The sequence below is a fragment of the Anas platyrhynchos genome, chromosome 16, assembly GCF_047663525.1.
Source record: "Anas platyrhynchos isolate ZD024472 breed Pekin duck chromosome 16, IASCAAS_PekinDuck_T2T, whole genome shotgun sequence".
Lineage (NCBI taxonomy): Eukaryota > Metazoa > Chordata > Aves > Anseriformes > Anatidae > Anas > Anas platyrhynchos.
This window is the reverse complement of record NC_092602.1, coordinates 11,386,818-11,399,783: the sequence shown is the minus strand read 5'-3', so window position 1 is coordinate 11,399,783 and position 12,966 is coordinate 11,386,818. Positions and strand designations below refer to the sequence as shown.

The 12,966-nt window shown below is 42.0% G+C and overlaps 1 long non-coding RNA gene across 1 annotated transcript; it reads left to right on the top strand.

The window, feature by feature from the left end:
• Nucleotides 1-5,480: 5,480 nt before the first annotated feature.
• LOC106016647 (uncharacterized) lies at nucleotides 5,481-12,310 on the top strand. Its single transcript, XR_001189483.5, has 4 exons — nucleotides 5,481-5,628; nucleotides 7,690-7,753; nucleotides 9,704-9,828; nucleotides 10,926-12,310. It is a non-coding gene; the product is annotated as an uncharacterized lncRNA (long non-coding RNA).
• Nucleotides 12,311-12,966: the final 656 nt, after the last annotated feature.

The window sequence follows — 12,966 nt, the reverse complement described above, 5'->3', positions numbered from 1 at the left end:
GCTCTCTGCTAATTGCTATTGCAGTGATCACACTGAATCTTAAAGCCCTGCTGTGCCCACACTTCACTATCATCCCCAGTGAAGATAAAGAGGACATGGGTGGGAGGATCTAGAGAATGGGTGTGTGCCAAAGCACAATGACCTCAAAGATCGGTATCAGGCTAAACAAGGTCTTTAGATCCACGCTTCTATCTGCTCCCCCTTGAAGGGTGTATGCAGAGTCAGTTGCAGGCAGCGGAAGGCACAAGCGCGACCACTGAGCAGTTCTGCCTTAACCACACCACCCGAAGCACAGGGGGAACCGAGCTGCTTGATCCTCTGCTCAGCTGTAAAATAACAAAGGACAGAGAAATCTCAGGCACGTTTAAATGTCTTTTTCCACTACAGAATGAGTGGGGGGAAATGTGACTCATGTCATAGCGATGGTGAAGCAATGGAGTGCTTGCATTTGGAGAGAACTGCTGCAGCCTGGATAGTCTTTGTTGCTGTGAGGACTTAGACAATAGGCTGGTTGTAGAGGTAAAAACCCTCTTACTGTGACTCAGGGGAAGGAGATACTTATTACCTGGGTCCTAATTCTCAAGTGTATTCAAAAGAAAGGAGCTATGAAATGTCTGAAGTGAACAAAGCCTTGGAATAAACCATCCTGCAGTGTTCAAACACCAAAAGCACAAGGAATAAGCGTGAACATAAGATGTAGGATCTGGCTGTCCATTAAGAAAAGAGAAGAGCGGAGGTCTGGAAGTTACCATAAGCTTAGATGTAGTAAAATAATACAGATTTGAAGAGGGAAGTCTCACAACATTCAGAAGTTAAACTAGCTATGGATGATAAGTAGAACAATTGGGGGAGTTATTTTGGTTTTTATAGCTTTTTCATATGTGTCTCATGGAAACATTGATTTAAATCCTTTTGGATATTGGTGCAATCATGCAGATGAAAAAAATCATGAACTGTAAACAAAGGACTGCAAAAAATGAATGTGCTATGTTACAGAAGGACATTCAAGAGCGCATAATTCAGTCACAGTCTAATACAAAGAGTAAATTGGGATACCAGAGAATTTTGCTGACTCTGCTAAATAGGGAAATTTTGAATGCACCCACAGGAATAATACAAAAAAAGGACCTAGATAGTCTAGAAAGCAACAAAATACTGAGATTTAATGTGGAAAAACTGTAAGTAAATCTGTCTAGGGAAAACTAATCCAAAACACAGATGTTCTACTGGAGAGAGAAATCTTGAAAGCAGTCATGTTAAAGCAGACCAGGAATGACAACAGAGTTAATGCTAAGTCCCCAGCGCAACAGGCAGCAAAAATCAGGCTGGGGAGTTTGCATGTGTGCGCTGACAGCCCACTGCTGGCTCGCTTGCTCCCGTGGAGCTGCTGTAATCTCTTGCCTGTGAAATGCTAATTCTAGCGGTGCGATCAGCAGAGAGATAACACAGAGTGGAGGCAACTCTGAGAAGTGAAACAGAATTATGACAAGCGTGGAGGAAACAACTCATTTAACACATACCACCACTTGGGTAAGGTGTAAGATCAGAGATAAGCCCATTAACACTGAAACTGAAGTATTGCATGTTCCATCGCATAGCACACTTGAAAACTAAACAAATACCTAGAAACCTAGCAGCAGATTGTCTGTGTTGCAAAGGTCAGGTGTTCCAAAAGGCTGTCCTTTACCATTCTTTGTGAAAGTTCCTCTTAAAAACCTGCCCAGGACTGACAGACAAAACATGCAAAGACAAGAGCAGAAAAGGGTCTTCCTGTGTGACTTTCTCAAGAAAGTCTTTCTTCTTAAGAAAAAGATACCATGTTAAAGGTAATTAATTAAATGTCTAGGTAAACACTCTCAGAAATGCTATTCTATACTCAGAAGAGGGAATGTTATTCTCTGCTGGGCGGAAAGCCTGCTGAAGGCAGCCAAATCTGGCAGTTCGTGGTGGTGATGAGGCTGGTGCTTTCACAGCATCACAGAACGGCTGAGGTTGGAAGGGAGCTCCAGAGATCTCCTAGTCCAAGCCTCCTGCTCAGGAAGGATCACCTAGAGCATTTCCTGCTTTCCTACCAGAAGAATCACGGGTGTGTGTGGCCTGAGAACAGGGCACGAACTGAGAACAGCCAGGGCACGAACACAGCACAGGCACGGTTTGCTGCCCTGCAGGTGAGGTTTGCTGCCCTGCAGTCTCCCGTGGGTGCCGTCAGGCTGGCTGGCAGCGTGCTGCTCCCCGGCTCTCGGAGTGCCTGGCATGGGCAGCACAGCCAGCCCCGCTGCCAGCACCAGCTCTGATTTCCAGAGATGGCTAACATCCAGCCTGTTGGAGGCACAGGGCAATGACAGCCTCCTGGGAGCATTTCTTCCCACGTTTCCTCCAGGAGGCCGCCCGAGGTGTGGCAGGGGGCACGGGGAGGGATGCGGAGTGATGCCCAAGGGGTGCCCGGGGTGCCCGCCCCCAGGCTCCCCCAGAGCCGCTTTCCTGGGGCTGCTGAAGACCCACATTGCCATCTAGTGCCAGAGGAACACCAGCACAGCCGGCAGGCTCCACGGGCGTGTGTCCCCGGAGCCTCAGGACGGGGCAGTAAATCTTGTGCCGCTCTGCTGGAACCCAGCGACCCGAGGGCAACCCTGCGGTCGGGACTGCTCTGCCCCACGGGCGCTGAAAGGCTGAAGAACCATGCAAAAAAGCTATGTTTAAGCTCAAAACGCCATAGCTCCTGATGACCTCATGCTAAAAAAAGATGCAGCTAAAGTCAGGTTCAGTAGTGATTAAAGTATCTGATATTTAATTACCTCTATAGAGGTTTATGTGCTGATAAACCTCCTGCCCCCCTGACCTGCAGCCTGGGTGCTGAGCAGGGCTGGGTGCGCAGGGCTCACGTCAGGCACTGAACTGTGACAGTTTCGGTGAGAATCGGGGTGTTTGCCTTGTGGTTCTGGCCAGGCCCCAGCTGGAGCACCTCAGCTCCACCAGCTGCGGTTTGCCTGCAGGGAGAGGGCGAGGGAGGGTGCGAGGCTGAGCAGGATGGGTCCTGCCCGTGGGCCCGGCCGCACGCTGCTCCTGTGAGGTCTGGAGCAGTTGTTCCCTTCCACCCAGACGCCCAGAGCTGATCACGTTATGGTCTACCTCCAAAAGAATAGATTGTAATTATAGTACTTTCTGCGGCATCTTTTCATGCCAAGCACTTGCATATACACAAAGGCGGGCATGTACTAAATATTTTTCATGGGAATTCCTGCCATTAGAGATTGAACTGTTAAGTGTTGCTATTGTGTGCTACAAAAATGCCTAGAAGCCTCAGGTGAGATGAGGGCTTCCCTGTTCAATGGGGTTTACACACTTAATAAAACTCAATCTCGCCTGTGTGGAGCTGGCAGCCTGATTGGGATGGGAGAGAGGCGTGAGCAAGCACAGTGATCCACTCCACACCATAAAGCAGGTCAGTAGGTGACCCAGGTTTCAACTTGCCAGGCGGTCTTTCAATTAAATGTTGCATGCAGTGGAGTTTGTTTATTTTTCAGACTGTGGTCATGCCCTCGTAACAAAGGGCTCCCGGGAAAACCAGCCACTTCATGGTTTCATGGGCTCATTGAGAGAAGAGAGATCCTGCTCGCTTGCCTTCCCTTCTTGTGCTGTAAGTGGGAACTTGGAGCACCACTTGGCAAAGATGCAGAGAGCTGGCAAGCTCGGCTGGAATATTCATTAGTGGATCCTGAAAACTATACCAAGCAACTTGATGGCACAGTGCAGTTATTAAACTCCCACAGGGAAGTGGCAATCTGTGACCAGAGAGCTCATGGCTTTCCAGCCCCGTAGGTACAACAGTGAGCTTTGTCACCACAAAGGTGAGGTACACGGCAAGGTCAGCTGCCCCCTGCCACAGGAGGGGTGGGTGGGAGGGGTAAAGCCTGAAGGCAAGTGAAAGCCTCATGCATCGTGATCTTCTCCTGAGGGATCACATAAAGAAAAAGGTGTTCAGAAACACCAGCTGATGGCAATCAGCTCCTCAGCTCATCCAAAAATCAGGCTCATCAGGCAACAGGAAACAAACACATACTGCTTTGGGAGCTGGAAGTTACACAGGTTCAGAGGGCTGCAGCATTTAAGGGGCACCCATAGCCCCTTAAATTGCTGCTGCAAGACAACATCCACTGGGTGACACCCAGGCCTTGTAAACAGAACACCTCTTTACTGAGACGAGGAAAATTTTAGCATGAAACAATTACTATAGGATCTTTTTTTCCCCCCAATACCAATATATCTGTGAAACCTATTTATTTCAGGCTCTCTGTGTCAGATCTAATAGCTGCATTTTTCTCTCAAAAAGAGGTAAATTTTCTTTTAAAACTGTTAGTTTTTCATGACATCCAGTCTCAGTTTCTGTACAAGGTTTTAAACTCCTGCTCTCTGGTGGAGATCAAGGACCAGCTTCCTCCTCAGTGTAATTCTGCCTAAGCCCATGCATTTACACTGGGGATGAATTTTGTCCGTAAGGTTTGTGATTCTTAGGCAGAGGCTTATTGACAAGCACTGTGCTGAAGACATTTACATTCAGCAAGGCTCGTAAGCCAGTGAACATCTGTTCTCTCGTTAGCAGCCTCCTCAGCATTTGCCCTGTAGGCAATAATCTACAGGACAAGTTTCCCAGCACCTAAACTACTGTAGGATAATTCTTTAACTAAATGGAAAGCAAAGCCCAAGGCCCTGGGAATTTGCTTTTGTACAATAATCTTTTGTGTGCATACAGTGGAAACCAGAGGATTATGGAGTCAAATCATGAGAATTCAGGTCAAGTGAGATTGGGGGGGGAGAATATGACAGAAGAAGCAGTGGGAAGGTAATGATCCCAGGGGAAGTAACGTGACGCTTGCAGATAAGCCTGTTCTGCTGTCATGGTTTAATTTTACACATCAGTATTAAAATTTCTGAGCATTTCCCGAACATCAACTCTCTTTTTACTGCATGAGGTTCTTCTGTAGTTTTCTTTTCTTTTTTTTTTTTTTTTTCTCCCCTTTAGCAGTTGCATTATTTTGGACTCTCTTGTTTTCTTTTTCTATGCCTCCATTTTCTAGCTCTTTTACTATTTTTCTGCAATCTGAGTGTTTGTGTTTAAATCTCTTTCCTCTATTCCTCCCCCCGTTATTTTTCTCATTCCTACACACTTAGCCTGGATCAAGGATTTTCAAGATCCTCTAGATATACAAATCAATTCATTTATTTCCCCTAGACATTTGCTTAATGGAAGGAAGGAAATGTTATTAGAGAAAAGCACTATGAAAAATGTGATGCTTCTTTTTCTTTCTGGCAAGGGATTGATCTGGATATCCAGACTGACACCCAGAAACTGTATTCAAATGACTGCCTGATCTTGGTACAATGCAGACAGGCCCAGCTGAATCCCATCAACTATTTAACATGAAATCAGCTGGTGTAAAATGTTGAAGTGATGGGAGGGTGTGCTGTTGGGCAGTGACTGCTGGGAAAATAGGGGAACAGAAGGTGTTAAATGAGACATAGATGTAAGCAGAGAAAACAACACCTAGGAAAATTTAGTTTTCTGCAAAACTGGGCAGCTGTACAGCTCAACTGGAAATGAGGATTTTCGTTACCTTTCTAAGAATCTAGGTAATGTGGCAGAAAGGTTATTTTCTACCTGTGACACAACGTCCTGTCTCAATTACCATGTATGAGACCTGGAACAAAATATCTTCTCTACTGTCTGTGTGAGATTTAACAGGCTAAACAAGATAGCAGTAAGCTACTGCACAAAGCAGCTCTACTTTCCAATCTGCAAGTGGTGGTGGGGAGCATGAGTCTATAGGTAGTTGGACCATGAAAGCACTGGAGGCTGGTAAATGTGTGTGTGTGTGTATATACATATGAATATATTTCCTGGTTATACCATTTTAACACTTCCAGGAAAAGAGTATATGAGTCTAAATGGATGGGAAATCTTCATTATACAAAAGTCACACATGGCACTACATTATGAATTTATGCTACTTGATGTACCACCATTTACTCATTGTCATGCTATTTGCTAGACGAGCTATGTCCCGCCTAAGTTAGCTCTACACGCAGGGAGTGTCACTTAATAAGCAGCAGCAGCAAACACTTGGCTTCCTAGTTATCCTCTGAAAAAAATAATATATATATGTATATATATAAACTTAGTCTGTCATATGCAAAAGTAGAAAATCCTTTGTTAGTGCTTGTTTGGGTAGATTTACAGTCTATAAAATAATGTATAGTATTGCCCTAAAGAATGACATAATCTTGATCGTTGCAGTCATATATGTCAGAAAAGTCCAGAACTTTTTTTTTCCTACTTGTCCAAGGACTGTTAATTCAGTTCTCTTCTGTGTGTGTTATGAAAGTCCCAAGTCCTTTGTCTATATGCGTTTTTTCCTAATACCTTTGAGAGATTCTGCATTCTTACTCTTTTTCCTTTGCATCCCATCTTTAGTTGGTTAGTTCACATGTTCCAGGTGAGCATGATGGGCCAGGAAGGGAGCATGGAGGGATCATGTAAGTCTTTGTAGGGAGTAACCTAGAGTTTGGATGTCACATTTTAAAAAGTACAGTAGAGAATACAGATGTTATGGATCGTATTAGCTTGGTCTGCAGGGACCTACATCCTGTATTGGATGAAATAGTTTGACCTCTTCTATTGAAATGCTAATGTCTGACCGTTTCCTCCAGCAAAATGAGTCTCATTATTTCTCATTGTAGCCTACGTTTACCCTTCCTCTGGTCTCCATCACCCTGACCCCGGAGTTTCTGCTTTTCAAATATGCGCTTAAAATTTGTCTGCTATGTGATCGTTTTATGAGGTGATATCATGAAGTATAAGTATGTGTTCCAGCTGTGCTAGTGACCCTGCCTATAAACCAAGGAGGTTGGCTTAGTATACTCTTGCCCTCCTGCTTAATGTGACTTAAGACAAGATGCAGTGATCCAAAGTGCAAAAGTGAAAGAGAGTGAAAATCCAGATTAGACCCTGGAAAAAGGAAACTCTAAGTGAAACCGACTTCTTATCTCTTTGTGTCTTCATGTTGACACTACATTAGGAAGGCTGACATCAGATATCCCTAAAGGCCCAAATTCAATTTTCAATCAAATGTGAAAGACTGGCTTGTAAAGGCCAAGAATGAATTGGTTCTGCCAGAAGAAAAATTAGCATAGAAACAAGCTTATTTCCAGAGCAACTACTAAAACAACTCTGTGACGACTTAATAGGGATTGTCCTTGTCTGATATTTTTTTTTAACTTAGTGGAAGTCCAGGGTTTGAAATGATCAGTCTCTACAAGGAACACATCCATCTCCAGACTTGCTGCATGCAGTAATTTGTAGTCAAGATTACTTGATTACAACACAACAAGTATTTACAAAAGCTATACAGACATGTCAGTCCTACTTGCTTCCATTTTCCTCTGTAAGAAACTGCAAATATTTTGTTCTGTGTAGCTGTCATGCTATTTCTTACCACCGAGTTCTCATATTGCTATGGTTCTAGGCCATTTGCTGTTACAGGAGAGATTTAGGTCTGTGGTTTTCCAGCCTTTTATGATTTGTGGAGCCCTAAAAATGTTTCCAGCAGTAATGCGGGCTCCTTTAGGAATTTCACATATGTAAAATGATGTTTGGCATACATGAACTTGCTTTTTCTCCATCTCTTCACGCAGATTCTTTAGTTTTCCATGGCCTTGCCAGGCTCTGCAGGTCATGAGCTGGAAACCAATGACTTAGGTGAGCTCTTAAACTACTTCTCCTCTATGCATACACTGGTGCAACAGATGAGTGCCATAAAATGAGTAACATCAAGACTAATGTTTGGGGGTTATTGTGACTTTCAGTGCTTTACAGTTTCAAACTTGAATACAGGGTGTTTAAGTGATTAGTGTTTGCATAAACAAAAAAATACGTGGCGATGGTGCACCAAAATCAATGTTGTCCTACTGCCTCAATGGCTTTGGATGTGGAGCTGTGGCTATTCCAGCTGCCCCATAAATTGTAACAAGTTGCCTCCAAAGCTTTAGCTATCAAGTGATACATGTTCTTTGTTTTTTTTTAAGCCTAGCCCAAATCAAACAATCTACTATATGATTACTTTAGATGGAACTCAGGCTTAGGAGGGAATGTGGGATAAAGACCATGCATAAATCAAATTTGTCTCTGCACTACTTATGCACCATATTCTTCTGTCACAGGAGAACTGGCACATTTTTAGAACCTACCATCACCACTCTAATGGCTGATAGCTATTAGTAGGAAACACCATCCTCAATGTAGTAAGCTCAGCCTTTCTATCCCCTGTATTTATACAGCAGAGGGGTACTGCATCTTCTCCTGCTCATCACTTTGCTGTCAGTGAGCTGGGGGGAACAACATCTGTCCACTTAGAAGTATGGAAAGACTGCTATAATCATTTCCATTGCTGTAGTCCCTGCATGCTCTAAGCATTGACCACATTTCTCCCGTATGAGTTTTAGTGCATGTGTGAAACGTGAAGAGGGTCTAAAGATCACATGCTAAAGATCACCCAAGGTGATCTCCTGACAACAGGAGATTGTTGTCATGATTGTTTGTCTCCTGACAAAAGTGGGTATCAGGGATAGGCAGATGGAACAGTACAAGACAACAATAAGATAAGATAAAGCTGGTGTATTAGTCCATGGTCTTGGAACACCATCTGGACCATCTGGTGATATGTGCTTCTGCAGGTACCACAGATAAAAAATAATAATAATAATAATAAAATAATAAAAAAAAAAAAAAGAAAAAAGAACATTTTGAAGGATGGCGACTTCCTGTAGCTGTCCCACAGCACATATGGTAGTAGTCTGAAAATGTAACCAAGAAGCAATGCAGACTGGCAATGTTGCCAACCAGAGTTGAACTCCTAAAAGTAAATTTAAGATGATAGGCTGGATGGACATAGGTCACAGTCAGTCTTGGAAATGAATCAAACAGCTTTTTCCTTGCTGCAACAGAGAATGCTGAATCAAAGGAGGGAGGTAAATAGAAAGTGACTTGGTCTAAGCAGGGCTCTGGCTAGGAAAAACAATCAAGTGAGACATCAAATGATTAGAAACACAGGCAAGGATAATGCAGCAGTGGTGATGCAAAAGTGACAAGAACACAGCTAAGAGCTCTAGATGTATGTATGGAGAGACAAGGTTATGTATCTGGTCTGTTATACTGGAATAAACTATAAATGTGGACATTTTTTCTGAACAGAAGGGTCCAGAACAAGGTCCAAGTTGAAGATGACATCTGACTCACATTTCTTCTTACTCTCCTTTACTTGGCATCTGTTGTAAACCCACCGTTCCCTAGCCTGAGACTGATCTCAAGGTCATTGTTTTGATTCTACTCTTATCCCTCCTGCCAAGAATTTTATAGAGCTTGGTGTTCTTTATAATGAAAGTATACTGCCCATCAGCTGATACTTCCAGATTTTCAATTTTCTTTTTGGCCTCCTAAGGCTTTAATATGAAACCTTCCATCTCACTGTCCATCAGAACCACTGCTCTTGAATTATGGCCAATTTCCTCTTAATATCCACAGCAGGGGTTTTTAATAAATCAAAACAACAAAAAAATGCTGGCTTATTCCCATCCTCCAGTGCTGATGGATTTAACTCCATGCCAATAATAAACCAGACAAGACGTTACAGAACCTTTTGTTTCTATACAGGCAGTAGAAGATACCTTTCCCTTCCTCAGGAGTCAACTCTGTGTAAAACAGACATGTAACCCTGTGCCTCCAAAGATGATGCAAAATAATGCTTATCCAGCAAATGGCATTAAGCAACGAAAAAGGTGAGATGTTCCGTTAGGTCCAATAGGTCTCTGTTCTCTCAGCCAGTGAAACTTCTCTGTTTTAATTACATTTACAGACATCTTACTTAGGGCTGACTTTCCCTGCAGACCTGTAGAAAACCTGATGACACTCCTGACTGTCTTTTCTTCCAATTTTCTGTGTCATTTTAGTTCTTGTGTTTAGGTTTCTGCTCTTGTTCATAACCTGGTTGAAGCTACATGCAACTACATCTGTAACTTCTCCCCTCCCTAAGGTCTCTTTCATTCAAAGGCTGAAATGGATGTATTTCTCCACTCAGCCACTATTAAAGCTCTTTTCCAAGGGATGCATCCTATCTGAACTTGGCAAGGAATGTGCATGACATTAATTGTAAGACCAGTCAGCACTATTGCTGACTTCCTCGAGAGAAGCTCACAAGTGAACAGCTGAGACATTTCACTCTGAACAGTGGTGTCTTTGGCCCCAGCTGGAGGGGGCGTATCACTCACAAGCTACGGTGAAATGTATGGTGTGGACAGTTATGGCCTTTGTGTGGATCACTTCTATATTTTTACTTTCCAGTGGTGTTAATTTGGCACCCCCTGGAGGAAATATGTTTGAGAACACTTACAGAAAGCAAATATTTTAAAAAATCACCTTTGATTAAATTGATTGTTTAAACAGTAAGTTTTCCAGTTATCTATGGAGAGAGAGTCTTTGCAGAAATGTTAATGCAATTTTTCTGTAAGCAGTTTTTTATCCTGAGGTGATACGTGCAACTTTTTTTCTTCTGTAGACTAAACATGTCAATCTAAGACTGTGACTGTGGAAGTGTTGGAGAATTTCTCTAACATAATGAAGTAAACATTCGAAAAAAAAAAAAAAAAAAGGAATGGCACCTATGACAAGAAAAAGCTTGAATCTGGCACAAGATTCATAAGAATCAGTATACATACTTATTCTCATGGCTAATATGGCCTTATTCCAGGTTCAATGGGGGAAAAAACCTTACTATAGGCTGTGTCTGGATCTACAAACCAAACCAGTATCTTGCACCATAGCAAGAAATATTGCATTTTGCTAATGAAGTCCAATCACTTTTTTTTTTTTTTTTTAGATGGAAAAGACAATGTCCTGGGCTTTTGAACTAGCTACAGATTTTCATGGTCAGAAACTGAAAAATGCTGAGGTATCTGTTTTGCCCCTCCAGACTTTAAGGGGGAAAAAAAAAAAAAAAAAGAAGTAAGTAATTCTAAGATGCATATTGGCACAGCTTTAAAATTCTATTTCAATTGAACAAAACAACTGAATGTTAGCAATTTTTAAAAAGGAAAGTCAACATGGTATTTTGTAATTATTATCACTTTGCTGTCTTCAAGAAATACCTGACTGAATTACAAAGGCATTTAAAAGAGATCTGAGAACATTGCATATCAGTGCTGCATCCAGTCGCACTAACCTGTGAAGTGTGAAAAGTAATTGCATTTTTTTGATCTATGTTTGTCAGCTGGGCACAGAGCAGTGTTTTCATTGCTCCTTCTACCCCAGCAACAAAGCTTAGTCATTGTCCCTGCTGAAAGGGACTTCTTCCTGGAAAATGCATTGTTTCAATAGCTCCTGTATGCATGTTTTTGGTGTGTTGGTTTTTGTTTCTTTTCCTGGAAAGTCCTTTGCATTTTCCTGGGGTCTGGTGCCTAGAATATGGTCCTTTTTTTTTTTTTTTTTTTTTTTTTTTTTTTTTTTTGACATATTTCAATCCAAACTCACTGTGGCTTAACCTTGAAACTCATGGGAAATTCAAAGGCTTTTCAGTGGACTAATGGAGAAAGTCACAACACATACCGTCATGTTAGGTTTCCACTAGATTAAAAATTTCCCAAACACAAACATTTGTCAGTAATGGATGTTTGGATAAACAGTGTAAGAAAAGGAACACAAATGATCCTTTTCCTGTTTCCTTCTCATATGATGTCTCTAGCTGTCTTCCTTTCTCTACCACATAATAAGGCAGAGATCCGGGACTGGCTGTCTGATCTGGAAAACACTTTATGTTAAGAGTGCATTCTCATTTACATCAAGGGAAGAACATTGATCATCCTCGGGACTGGACTATCAGGATTTAGAAGAATGCTGGACAAAAAGACTGTCCTCGGTATATTTTCTTTTGCCCTAAAAAGTTGTTTTTCCTTGCCCACAGACAAGCAGCCAACAGTAGGAAACCACAACTGAAGATGGCTGTGATAACATTGCTCTTGCTGGGTTAGGAAGATCTTTATTTTCCATGCAAAACACATAATTATTAGTTTAATTATATAGCCTGTTTTCCATGTTGCATTTGCCAGATCTGATATTGTTAAGAATTTAATATTACTTTCACCAGTGGTGAAAAAAAAAATGTAGAGAAAATTAAACAGTATCGGTCTTTCTGCATGTTATCTATCACAGGGTGACTGAGAGTTCCAGCCATTAATGTAATACAAATACATTTGAAATTTTACAGAATATGATTAGCTGCCTTCAGGTCCTTTTCAATAGGATTGATATCTGTTATGCTTTATCAGGAATTCCTAAATTTCTTTTGCTAGAAACACGATCAAAGGTGCCGGTTTCTGGCTTGTATCCATCTGTGTATCGTGGAGTATTTTGAAACAGCTTGTGTATGTACCCCTACAGGTAGGCAAAAAGGAAATAATATTTGTAGCTTCTTTTTCTCCTAAAATTAAAATATACCTACACAGTCCAGAGCCTGAAAATAAATTCCATTTAGAATGACCTGGATTGTAGAAGGAAGAGGGGGAGTGTATTGCTAAAGAAACATTAACTGATGGAACAGATGGGAAAGACAGACTCTCTAGAAAAAAGTTCCTGTTCATTCTGCCCAGCTTAGAGCGGTGACTGGTACAAAACCAGCCTGTTCAGGGGTGGTTTCATTGTAATGTCATTTAAACCACCCTGAGCTGGGAGGGACATGTCCTCAGTGTACACTGAAGGCGGCTATAGCAGTCTGCTGTTCAACTGCACGGAGCAGCAAATCGGTACATCTCTAATTATTATTTATCTGGCTGGCTAAGCAGTGCAGCATTTAAAACCTAATTTGTTGTATAATTTAATTTTAATTGAGTCTCCCATCCACACAGGACTCGTTAAGTTAGCAGTAT